Below are 14,093 nucleotides of genomic sequence, written 5' to 3' on the forward strand. Positions count from 1 at the left end.
TTTTTTTTTGTAAATAGAACATCAGTGTAATGGTATGCAGTCTGTTCAAGCAGCTGCATCAGGAACTATGTTGAAATTACATTAAAGCAAGATGCAGTTTCTCTGCCTTGCTAGAGTCATAAACCTGAAGTGAGAATCTCAGTGGTAGAAACAGATTTATACATCATATGAGAGATGCTTAAAGGGGGTTGGTTTTTCTTAAGAATGTGATCAGCAAAATGTAAAACTATAGTATGTTTTTATACCTCCAGGAAGTGGAAGAATGATCTTTTAAGCTCTCAAACAAGCTAACAATTAATTGCCAATAGTTAATATTCATGAATGAAAAATTGCCAGGGATGATGGTGACCATTTGGTAACATGGTACATAATGTCACAAAGAAAGTATTGATATGGTACCATGTCAACACATAGAAATGGAAACAAAGCTTGTTTAACTCCTCTCAATCTACCAATAAACAGGATGTGTGGTGTGTGGTACTGTGTAAGCAGGTCCTTGTCCAGTAAAAACAGAAGAGAGGAAATACCACCCACATGAAATGCAACAGACACAAAGGGCTGCTGGAAGTAACGTGCTGCTCATATTTGAACCTGTTACTATTGACATCACTTATTTTATACCAGGGACATTTTAAAGATATACCTTCAAAAACTTAGGTAGATTTACTACAGATTGCGGGGAGCCGCAGCTGCTACCCTATATACATATATATTGAACACCTGGTCTCCGGCCAGAGCAGAGAGCATTGAGATAAACAAGCCTTAGTTGGAAAGGCTGTGTGCCTCTAGTTTATGATGCAAGCTGGCATGATTTCTCATAGCCTATTATGCTTTGCCATGTAGCTGATGCTAATTGGGACCAGGGAAAGTATTTAACCCACAAGGGCTGGGGGCTGGAGATAGATAGTAAGTATGTAGAGAATAAGGAGTATTGAGTAAGTATGTAGTATAGTAAGTAAGAGAGAATAGGAATTAGGAGTAAGTATGTAGAACTGGGGCTGGTAATGGGATAGGAGAGAAGATGTAGATATAGAAGTAAGATGTAAGGCCAGATGTAAGATGTAGAATTAGGAATAAGTATGTAACTAATAAGATGTAAGTAGTAATAAGTAAGATGTAAGAAGAAGATATAGAAGAATATAAAAGAAGCTAGCTAGCTAGAGAAGAAGTAAAAATGAAGGTTCCTGATTAAACTGCATGGAGAAGGGCTTGGTGTTTGCCTCCTTATTTCTGCTGGACGGGTAAGGCGGCCGGCAACAGATGAAAGACTAATTCTAATATAAAAGACATATCTAAAAGGGTTTGTTGCTGGATTATAATTAGACTTTAGTCACTTGTTTTTTAAAAGCATACTTATTGATAAATTGGTAGGGGCTTCTTTTGTTTTGTTTTATTTTGTTTTGTTTTGTTTTATTGAGATGGATTTTCACTCTGCAGTCCTGCCTGGCCTGGAACTCACTGTGACTAGCTGACATAGAACTCACAGAGCCTGTGTCTACCTCCAAGTGCTGGGTATTACAGGAGAATGCACCATAACAAGCTAACGTATGTATTTTTTACATCATCCCTAGCTTCAGTAGATGAAATGGGAATCTAAAGAAATCCTCTAGATACAGTAAGTGACATTTTAAACTGAATTTTGCCTGAACATATAGATAATTGAACAGACTAAAGCTAGATTTATTTTCAAAATTTGCTTTCAATCCTGTACTGTATGAATGTCTGAATTAGATCTTAAAACGTTCTAGCATTTCTGGAATTTGAAGGGCCCTCATACACATTAAGACTTTTTCAGCAGCCCCTATCAGGGGCATCTTCAGACTATTTTGCCAACTGTCATGATGAGCAACATGTATCATGTTAATAAACAAGTTTGCCCATTCATCATCTGTGTCTATGTGCTGTGTGCAAGTGTGGATGCAGGTGCATACAGGTGTGGATGCAGGTATGGATGCAGGTGTAAATGCAAGTATGTGCAGGTGTGGATGCAGGTGTAAATGAAGGTGTGAGCAGGTGTGGATGCAGGTGCATGCAAGTGTGGATGCAGGTGCATGCAGGTGTAAACGTAGATGCATGCAGATGTGACTGCAGGTGTATGCACATGGATATATGCCTATGCATGTGGAGGCCTGAGGAGAACATCAGGTGTTTTTCCCAATCAATCTTCACCTTTATATTTGAAACAGATTTTCTCATTGAACCTGAAATTCACTTGTGTAGCTAGGCAGGCTGGTCAGCCAATGGACTCAGGAGATCCACCTGTCCATGTCTCACCAGTACTGGGATAGTAGAATATGTTTCCTTGCCTGTTGTTTTACATGGCTGAGGATTCAAACTGTGCTCCTCATGCTTAACTGCAAGCTTTTTTTACCACCTGAACCATCTCCTCAGCCTCTGATCCATTGGTACTAATTTTTAGATGATATGTCTTCTCTATAAAATTCAATACATACATCCAAAATAATAATGCACTCTCATGTTCATTGAAACATTTGTGTGAGGCACGAAATTAAAAATACCTGCTAATGAATGGAGAAATAAAATGTGATATGTGCATGTGGAATACTACTCAGCCAATTAAAGAATAAGATTCTGTCATTTGTGACTTGTGTGGAACTGGAAAGTTCTGTAATATGCAAAATAAGCCAGGCTAAGAAAGGTACAGATTGCATGATATGATAGGAAGTATGCCAATTTTCCAGAATCTAGAATGACCTGGGAGGCTCTTTGGCACATGAGTGAGGGTTTTGGTTCTGTTAGACTTTCAGCAAGCTTGTGGGAGATTTCACAATTTCTTGAATTCATATGGAAAGATACATCTTAATTTTGGTTGGACCTTTATGTAGCCATGGGATACTGGTCTGTATAAAATGGTGAAATTTAGCTCAGCTCTGTCATGCATTCATCACCCTTTGTTCCTGACAGTAGACACAATGCAACTGTCTCCTGCTGCTGTGAATTTCCCACTGTGATGATATCTTTGAAATGCAAACAAAAGTGAGCCCTTTCTCCCTTAGGTTGCTTTAGTCAGGATATTTTCATACAATAACGTGAAAATAATTTCATTTTGTGGCGTTTGAGAAGATTAATGTCATAGGTATCGAGAGCAGCATGAAATCCACCAGGCTAGGGATAGTAGAGTCCAGGAAAGGAGGGAACAAGTTGGTCAGTATGTCCTATACTAGTCAGTTTACCGCTGCCGATACAAAACAAATGCTAGAACAAAACACTTTAAAAAGAAAAAGGTTGGTCCTTCCAGTTTCCATCTACACAGGGAACTGATCCTGTGCCACAGCCCTCCATACCCAAATACCAACAGGAGAGAGCTGGTCTCCCAGGAGTTCCAACACACCTGTGAGCACAGGTAAGACCACCATTTCTGCTCAAATTCCTGGCCCAAGAGGGACCTGCCCAGAGCCATCAGGACACAGGAACCAAGGAAAACATGAAGACAGGATCCTTTAGGTTTTTGTCTGCACACCAGAACTGACCCTGTGCCACAGCTCTCTGAAACTGCCTGCAGTTTCAAAAAATGGGGTTCTACTCAGCCAGGAGGGAATAAAGGACCTGAAATAGAGGGTTTGAAATGCAAAGAGAAAACACGAAGGTAAGTTGCATCCCAATCAAGGCTCCACTTTACTGAGAATAAACCAGGGTTTTTATAGTCACAGGAGAAACTGAAAACAAATCTCTAGATTACACTACAAAGAAAGTTCAGGTGCCAAAGTCCCCAGGTTCAGAAGATCTTCAGGCGGCTGGCTGGCTGGTGTACTCAGGCAGTAGGCGTGGTCAGGTGGCTTCTTCAAAGACAAACAGTCAACAAAGAGCATCTGTCTTAGCTCCCAGGTGTTAGCCCCCAAACAGAGGCTGCCAGGAGTCCTGGATGACTGAAGTGAAGAGGGGATGTAACAGCTCTCCATACCCAAATTCCTCCCAGAGAGAACTGGTCTCCCAGGAGTACTGACACACAGGCTTGCAGAAGGGACAAGCCATAGTCAGAGACAGCAAGACCAGCTAACACCAGAGACAACCAGATGACAAAAGGCAAGGGCGAGAACATAAGCAGCAGAAACCAAGGCTACTTGGCATCATCAGAACCAAGTTCTCCCACCACAGCAAGCCCTGGATACCCCAACAAAACAGAAAAGCAAGATTGATTTAAAATAATATCTTATGATGATGATAGAGGATTTTAAGAAGGACATTAATAACTCCCTTAAAGAAATATTGGAGAACAAAGGTAAACAGGTAGAAGCCTTTAAAGAGGAAACATAAAAATCCCTTAAAGAATTACAGGAAAACACAACCAAACAGGTGAAGGAATTGAACAAAACCATCCAAGATCTAAAAATGGAAATAGAAACATTAAAGAAATCACAAAGAGAGACAACCCTGGAGATAGAAAACCTAGGAAAGAAATCAGGAGTCATAGATGCAAGTATCACCAACAGAGTACAAGAGACAGAAAAGAGAATCTCAGGTGCAGAACATACCATAGAAAACATTGACACAACAGTCAAAGAAAATGCAAAGTGCAAAAACCTCCTAACCCAAAACATCCAGGAAATCTAGGACACAATTAGAAGACCAAAGGATAATAGGTATAGAAGAGAGTGAAGATTCCTAACTTAAAGAGCCAGAAAAACTTCAACAAAATTGTAGAAGAAAACTTTCCTAACCTAAAGAAAGAGATGGCCATAAACATACAAGAGGACTACAGAACTCCAAATAGATTGGACCAGAAAAGAAATTCCTCCAGTCACATAATAGTCAAAACACAAAATGCACAAAACAAAGAAAGAATATTAAAAGCAGTAAGGGTAGAAGGTCAACTAACGAATAAAGGCAGAACTATCAGAATCACACCAGACTTCTCACCAGAGACTATGAAAGTTAGAAGATCCTGGGAAGATGTTATACAAACTGTTAGAGAACACAAATGCCAGCCCAGGCTACTATACCCAGCAAAACTCACAATTACCATAGGTGGAGAAATCAAGATATTCCATGACAGAACCAAATTTATGTAATATCTTTCCACAAATCCAGACCTACAAAGGATAATAGATGGAAAATGCCAACACAAGGAGGGAAACTACACGGCAAGAAAGTAATCTTCTTTCAACAAACCCAAAAAAAGATAGCCACACAAACATAAAAATAACAAAAAGTAACAGGAAGCAGAAATCACCATTAATATCTCTTAACATCAATGGACTCATTTCCCCAATAAAAAGACATAGACTAAAAGATTGCTTACATAAACAGGACCAATCATTTTAAGGCATACAGAAAACACACCTCAGTGTCAAAGACAGACACTACCTCAGAGTAAAGGGCTGGAAAATAATTTTCTAAGCTAATGGTCCCAAGAAATAAGCTGGAGTAGCCATTCTATATAGACTAAAAACAACTTTCAATCAAAAGTTATCAAAAACGGATAAGAAAGGACACTTCATACTCATCAAAGGAAAAATCTGATACAAAAGCCTATAGTCAACAAAACTTGAAAACCTGGATGAAATGGACAATTTTCTAGACAGATAAACCATCTAGACAATTCCATATCCCTTAAAGAAATAGAAACAGTCATTAAAAAAATCTCCCAACCAAAAAAAGCCCAGGACCAGATGGGCAGTGCAGAATTCTATCAGGCCTTCAAAGAAGACCAATCCTCTTCAAACTATTCCATAAAATAGAAACAGAAGGAACACTACCCAATTCATTCTATGAAGCCACAGTTACACTGTGTATTCTCCCTTGCAGATGGAATGGTTTCTGTATAATCAGGAACTTGTCACAATTTCCTTTCATAGACAACTTCATAAGAGATTTTTCTACTTCTATCATGTTTAATGTTCAAAATAGATTTAAAAATTGGTTAAGTGCATATTACTTTTAGCTTCAGAAGATATCATGTCTATTTAAGTGGCATTTAACTATTATAAATTATTTGGATGACTTAAAAATGTCAATACTGAGTTGTATATTTTAAAATAAATTTTATTAGTTTAATAAATTTTTTTTTATTAAAAGGTTATTTGGTCTCAACTTTTAGAAATTTCAGTGCATAATCAGTTGGTTCCATTACTTTTGGGGCCAGAGTGTATCACGAAATCTTTACCTCATGATGGCTGAAAAGTAAGGAGAATATGTCAAACCATATATCTCATTAGAAAGCATGGCCACAGTGAACTAATGTCCATCTACTTGTCCTGCTCCCCCTTGGATTCGGGATCTCCTAACAGTGTCTCAAGTTGAAAGGCAATTGTCTCTTTCCCAAGTAGGACTGAGGCGTCCTCACTTGGGCACTTCAGATTGTTGACCTTTTTGAGTTCTGTGGACTGCATCTTGGGTATTCTGTACATTTTTTTTCCTAATATCCACTTCTTAGTGATTACATACCATGCACTTCATTTTGGGTCTGAGTTACCTCACTCAAGATGATATTTTCTAGTTCCATCCATTTGCTTGCAAAACTCATGATGTCCTCATTCTTAATAGCTGAGTAGTATTCCATTGTGTAAATGAACCAGTTTCTGTATCCATTCTTCTGTTGTGGAACATCTAGGTTTTTTCCAGATTCTGGCTGTCACAAATAAGGCCACTATGAATATAGTGAAACATGTGCCCCTGTAGCATGGAGAGGCATCTTTTAAGTATATTCCCAAGAGTGGTATAGCTGGGTCTTCAGGTAGATCTATTTCTAATTTTTCTGACGAAACTCCAGATTGATTTCCAGAGTTGTACCAGTTTGCAATCCCACCAACAATGGAGGAGTGTTTCTCTTTCTCCACATACTCTCCAACATGTGTTGTTTTGTCACCTGAGGTTTTTATCTTACCCATTCTGATTGGTGTAAGGTGGAATCTCAGGGTCGTTTTGATTTGCATTTCTCTGACCATTAAGGACTTTGAACATTTCTTTAGGTGCTTCTCAATCATTCGAGATACTTCAGTTGTGAATTCTCAGTTTAGCTCTATACCCCACTTTTAGATGGGTTGTTTGGTTTTTTGGTGATTATCTTATTGAGTTCTTTATATATTTTGGATATTAGTCCTCTATCAGTTGTGGGGTTAGTGAAGATTTTTTTCCAAATCTGTACAGTGTCGATTTGTCTTATTGATTATGTTCTTTGCCTTACAGAAGCTTTCCAGTTTCATGAGGTCCCATTTATTAATTCTTGATCTTAGAGCATGAGCTATTGGAGTTCTGTTTAGGAAATTTCTCCCTATGCCAGTGAGTTCAAGGATTTTTCCAACTTTCTCTTCTATTATTAGATTTAGTGTATCTGGTTTTATGTTGAGTCCTTGATCCACTTGGACTTGAGCTTTGTAGAAGGTGACAAATAGGGGTCTATTTTCATTCTTCTACATACAGACAGTTAGACCAGCACCATTTATTGAAGATGCTTTCTTTTTTCTATTGTACATTTTTGGCGTCTTTGTCAAAGATCAAGTGGGAAAAGGACTGAAGCCCTGAGGGCCAGTAGAAAGAATGGAAACAGGCAACCTCAGGAAATAGGAGGTTGGGTGGACCCTCCAGAATGCACCAGAGACCTGGGAGGTAAGAGACCCTCAGAAATCAAAGGAAGGGACTTTAGATGAAATGCCTGACAGTAAGGAGAGGGAACTTATAGAGCCTATCTTTAGCAGGAAGACAGGGCATCAAGTGAGGGATGGTGTTGCCATCCCAAAGTCACATCTCTGACCCATAATTGTTCCCGTCTGAAAGAATAACAGGGACGGAATTGGAGAGAAGCCTGAGGAAAAGAAGGTCCAGTAATGGGCCTACGTGGGATCGAGCTCAAGGGGAGGTCCCAAAGCTCACACTATTACTGAGGCTATGGAGTGCTTACAAAAAGAGACCTATCATGACTGCCCTCCGAAAAATCCAACAAGCAGCTGAAAGAGTCAGATATAGATATTTGCACCCAACCATGGACAGAAGCAACTGACCTCTGTTGTTGAATTAGGAAAGGCTGAGGAAAGCTGAGGAGAAGGGCGATCTTGTAGGAGGACCAGCAGTCTCAATTAATCTGGACCCCTGAGATCTCTCCAACACTGGACCACCAATCAGACAGCATACACCAGCTGATATGAGGCCATCAACACACATACAGTAGAGGACTTCTGGGTCTATGTTCATTCAGAGATGATGCACCTAACCCTCAAGAGATTGGAGGCCCTAGGGAATTTAGAGGTCAGGTAGGGTGGAGGGTGGGGCATCCACGTGGAGACAGGGGGGTGGGGAGGATGTGTGGGATGTGGAGCAGTCAGAGGGTGGATTGGGGGGATCAGGGAATGGAATTTGGAGTGTAAAAAATAAATTAATTTATAAAATAATAAAAATAATAAAAAATAATGGAACAAAAAAGGCAATTGTCAACTATATGAGCCTCTGGGAGATATTTATGAACCAGACTAGACTATATAGCAGCTACTTGATCATAATATATTGGAAGCAAGAAATGTACTATTGTACAATAGAGTGACTCTAGATAATAAGCCAGGTGCATTTGGGAGATTTAAAATTTCTTTTCCACAAGGTAGGTATTTGAGAATATAGACATAATAGCCAACTTAAACATGTAAAAACTAGACCATTTTACAATGAATACTTGTTGATATTTCCCTAGGTCAAAAACACATTGAAAGTAATTCTTCTGCTTTCTGACTGTGGTGAAAATATGATTTGAGGCATAAGACAGGAACAAGCCCTTAGACAGAACACCCTGTGATAGCAGCTTTGTCTTTGATAAGCTTCTTAACTTCTGATCCTGTATTTTCATATATAAAAGGGTGATAACCCTTCTGAGCTCTCACATTTGTGGTGGTTTCTTGTGTTAGCTGATAAGGTTGTTGTTGGAACTATGAGGCCTGACAGTCGTGACAGCTGTTGTCATTAGGAATAACAGCATGTACCATCAAGTTCACTGTGTTCCTTCTGTACATGAGTGTTGGGTGTGTCTCTGGGGGTCTGCTCTGTTTCATCTTGTGGTGCACTCGGTTTATCTCATTTTCCTGCTAACGTTCTGTTATTATTCACTCTTTCCACAGTGAAGGGAGAACATGTACATTGACATCGAGAAGCCAAGTCTAGTTCTGCTTACTGGACACTCAACCATTCTCAATCCAGGCTTTAAGCATCATCTATACATATCCAACACTCATAAGAAGGGCAGAGGTTCCAACCTGGTACTTGTGTCCTGAAATATGAGTTGTGAGAGGACTTGGGGTTAAGTAGAGCCAGATATTTCCAACAAATCACAATCTGTGGAAAGTTATACAAAGAATATTAATTCATTAATTGAAGATGTGTATGTCATGCTTTCATTTGGTTTCACCACACTGAATAATGGAATTTTTGAGAAGAAAACAGATAGGGCCACCACCTACACAAAACTTGCATACAGTAGAGAAAAGATGCTAAAGAGACAATGATGAACCCCAAGTGGATCATTGGCAAGACAAAAGAAATATGAATTGAAAGCTAATCCTTCCGAAGAGAACCATTATTTATAAAACATTCTTGATAGCTTTTCTGAAGGTCAGAAAGGACCCACATGGGAGAGCTAAGATGAATTAGAATAAATTGCCTATCAGTCAGAGAAGAATGCTTATGAACAGGTGATAAAAAGAAATTCAGGGACCATAAAGAGCAAAAGAGTCACTGGAGAGACTGTCATTGGCATGAAACCGAGAAGGGTTCAGGACACATCTTAGAGAAATTTAGCCCATCAAACGTAGTACTAAAAGAGGATCTTACCTCTGCAACAGGAGGTTTTAAACCACTATCCAGGTAGTAATTTTTAGATGGCTGCTAAGCTTATGTCATGAGTAAGACCAATTTTTGTAAAATGTTTAACCTTTTTCCTCACTACATTCTTTTCCTTTTTGGTAGTCACTTATCCCTACACTAGGCTTGTCTCTACTGCTGTTGAGACTGCTCATCTTTCCACATTAATCAGTTCTACTTAATGGGAACAAATATCTGAGAAAATATATCCAGGGAGGGAGGAATGATTCACTTTGTCTCATGGTTCCAGAGACCTTCATCCCTCATCCTGAGAAGGGACTCACTACAGGAAACAGAAAGCTGGAACATAGAGAGAGACTAGAACCCAGCCATGTCCCATCCCCAGGACTTCAGTTCTTTATAGTGGAAGTCCCCCTTCCTAGGTTTCTTGTGTTAGCTAATAAGGTTGTTAGTGGTACTGTGAGGCTGTGGTGGCTGTCTTCATTAGGAATAACAGCACCTAATACTAAGTTACTGTGTTCCTTGTGTACACAAGTGTTCTATGTGTCTCTGAGGGTCTCTTCTGTTTCAGCATGTGCTGCACTCAGTTAACTTTGTTGTGCTGGGCATTATACTCTGTCCCTCTCCCAAATGTAAGCCTTTCTGTGTTTTAAATTATAAAATAAACTTGTATGCCTCAGAGCCTGACTTTCTTGACTTTCCTTCAAATAATTGTCCCTCTCCAGTAATCTTTTAATTTGTCTTGAAATTCTTAGCTAAGGTCTAACCAATAAGGAATGATATTTATGTTATTACAGTGGTATTATATATGTATGTTTGTGTATATATGTATTATCTGTGTAAAGCATAAAATATATCTCTGATACTTCCAAAATTTCTGAATATTTGAATTACTCCCTCATTTCTTTATCTTTCTTGGCCCATTTTTACATATACAATAGTATGATTAGTTGAAAGAACAGAAAATTGGTACCTCTTATAATATTCAAACAATTTTTCAAATTCACATTATTCTTTATGAGTAAAAATATTATTGAGGTACTTAGGCGTCACAGAGACTGTTTTGAGAATATTATCTAGCCAATATTTTACATTCAGACTTATCAAACACACTTGTGCTATAAAAGCCTGGCACTCTATGTTAAGATATGAGAAGAAAGATAAGTCTGCAAAATTAAATGACTTGGAAATACAAAAAGCTATTACAATGATGTGATATGATCAGTGTTACATTACAGGTGATCTTGACCTATGCAGAGAAAATGTCTATGAAGAAATGAATTTTAAATAGGGAAAGAGATTTCCATCAGAACTAAAAATTTGGTCAAGTGTATAGAGTGGGAGTGGAAGCAGTTGGATGGGAGAACATATTTCAGCTTCAGTGATGGAACAGAAAAAGATCTGAGAAAGCAAAGGTGGGCGTGGTAGTTTGAAAGAGAATGTCCTCCATAGCTCTTACATTTGAATACTTGAAGCCCACTTGGTGCAACTGTTTGGGAAGGATTAGGAGGCGTGGCCTTGTTGGAGGAGATGTGTCAGTGGGCATGAGAGTTTAGAGACTTTCGCCATTTCAAGTTTTCTCTTTCTTCTTCATGCTTGACATTCAAGATGTGATCTCTCAGCTCCCAGCTCCTTCTTACATAAATACTTAATGTTTGCTGGGACTGTAAGCCAAATAAATTCTTCTACTATAAGTTGTCTTGGTTACGATATTTTATCACAGCAATTGGAAGGTATGGAGATGGAACCTGTACCTAAGAATCTGAGACTAGATAGACACAGCTGGAAACCCAAATATTGTTATCCTGCTAAAGGAACAAACAATAAAAATAACTCCTAGTAACATTTTCCTCTATCTATAGATTATGTCTTGCTCAGCCATCAGCAGACAAGCTTTCTTCTACAGTAGATAGGAACTAAGACAGAGACCCACAACTGGAAAACGTGCTGAGAGTCTGAGACCACAGAACCCTCAGTTCTAAATGGGATGACTTCTCGGTGCTCAGGAAGCTGCACAGAACAGGAACCTGAAAGAACCAGTGGGGATGGGAGACACCAAGGAAACTGTGCCTCCCAGACACAATAGGATTGGCGTCCAGATGAACTCACAGAGAAGCTGGTGGTATGCATAGGACCATCCCAGGTAGGGTCCCAACACTGAGAGGAGAGGTGGGCACATGCTCCCATCTCTAACCCAGACATTGTTTCCAAGTGTCAACCACTTATAAAGGAAAAAGTAATTTTCTCTATGGGAGTCTGACTGGATATATAAACTACACTTAAAAGAAGCCCCATGCCCAGCAAGTAGTAGACGGTCGATATAAAACAATCTTAATTGTAGTTTTGGTGACTATTTTTGACATATAATACTTTGTTTGGGTACTCTTCTTTTTCCCTTACCATTATTTTGTTTATATATTATGGTTTTCTACTTTGTTTCTAAGATGTGTGTATGTGTATATTTGTGTATGTTTTTAATGTTTTCTTTCTTTACTTGCTCTTTCTTTTCTCTGTTTTGTTTGTTCTGATCTGTTTGGTTTTTTATTTGACTGTTTGCTTTCTTCTTTTTCCAGTTGAGAATGTAATGTAATTCTTTTTTTATTTTATTTTTTATTTTTTCTTTATTTACATGTCATATGATATCTCCTTTCCCAGTTTCCCCTCTGGAAAAAAAAAGGAATAAAATAAAATAAAAATTAAAAAACCAAAATCAAAAATAACAACAACAAAAAAAATCCTGTTCCCTTCCCCTTCCCCCTGCTCACCAACCCACCCCCTCCCTCTTCCTGGCCCTGGCATTCCTCTACACTGGGGCATAGAACCTTCACAGGGCCAAGGGCCTCTCCTTCTATTGATGACCAACTTGGCCATCCTCTGCTACGTATGCTGCTGGAGCCATTAGTCCCACCACGTGTACTCTTTGGTTGGTGGTTTAGTTCTGGGAGCTATGAGGGTACTAGTTAGTGCATATTGTTGTTCATCCTAAGGGGCTGCAAACCCTTCAACTCCTTGGGTCCTTTCTCTAGCTCCTTCATTGGGGGACCCTGTACTCAGTCCAAAGAATGGCTGTGAGCCTCTACTTTTGCATTAGTTGGGCACTGTCAGAGCCTCTCAGGAGTCAGCTATATCAGGCTCCTGTCAGCCAGCACTGGTCGGCATCCAAAATATTGTCTGGATTGAAGATTGAATATGTGAAGGATTCCCAGGTCAAGCAGTCTCTGGATTGTCCTTCCTTCAGTCTCTGCTCCATAGTTAGTCTCTAAAACTCCTTCCATGGGTATTTTGTTCCCCCTTTTAAGAAGGAACGAAGTATCCACACTTTGGTCTTCCTTCTTCTTGAGTTTCTTGTGGTTTGTGGATTGTTTTCTAAAGAGAGAAACTAAGAAGGCATGGGGTTGGATGGGTGGAGAAGTAGTGGGATCTTAGAGGAGATGAGGGAGGGGGAATAGTAATTAGAATAAATTATATACAAATTATTTTTAATTTAGATGAGGGGAAACAATAATTAGACTATATTATATAAAATTATTTTTAATTTAAAAAATAAGTTGACAGATTCAAATTAATGCCTTCGTTGTATATTAGATTCCTTGCTTGTGACCAACAGAAAGCATTAGAAATTAAGTAAGGAAACTTTTAACTATAATAATCCACATGAAAATAAAGAGATCAGTTTGGTCAAGGTGAAGCCAGGTGAGACTTGCTCACACTTGGAGGCAGTCTGGCATCTAATGAACATTCATACAGTAAATGAAGGTCTGCTTCAGGACCTATGACTGTTTTTGCAACAAGTCCTGAAGTTACAGAGTCAGATGTTCTTTTCATCTTGTGCTATATTATATGCATACATATTATGTACTATATTATATGTATATAATGTACCTTCTGTATTTGTATGTATCCCCTTAGTTTTCTGTCTTTGAGTTCTTCTAATTAGATTCATTCCCTGACTGCTAATTTTATTTATTCTTTAATGTTTATGTATGTATGAGTGTGTATGTTCACATGTATGTGGATGCCCGTATTCACATGTATACTTGTTTGAGAGGTCAGAGGAAACCCTTGGGTATTGATCCTTGTACACCTTCCTCCCTTTATGTGGGACAGAGTCTCACACTGGTCTGGTCTGACACTTTACTAGGCTAGGGGATTAGGGATATCCAGAGGTTGGCCCATCTCCATCTCTCTCCCACTACACCATTTCTGAGATTAAAGGTTTATGCTATCATGCCTGGATTTTAAAATGGGTTCTTTGGATCAGAAGTCAATTCTTCATGCTCATAAGACAGCTCCTTTTTTCTTTTTATCTTTTTTTCTTTTTCTTTTTTTTTTTT

This window comes from Mastomys coucha, unplaced genomic scaffold (assembly GCF_008632895.1).
Source record: "Mastomys coucha isolate ucsf_1 unplaced genomic scaffold, UCSF_Mcou_1 pScaffold13, whole genome shotgun sequence".
Lineage (NCBI taxonomy): Eukaryota > Metazoa > Chordata > Mammalia > Rodentia > Muridae > Mastomys > Mastomys coucha.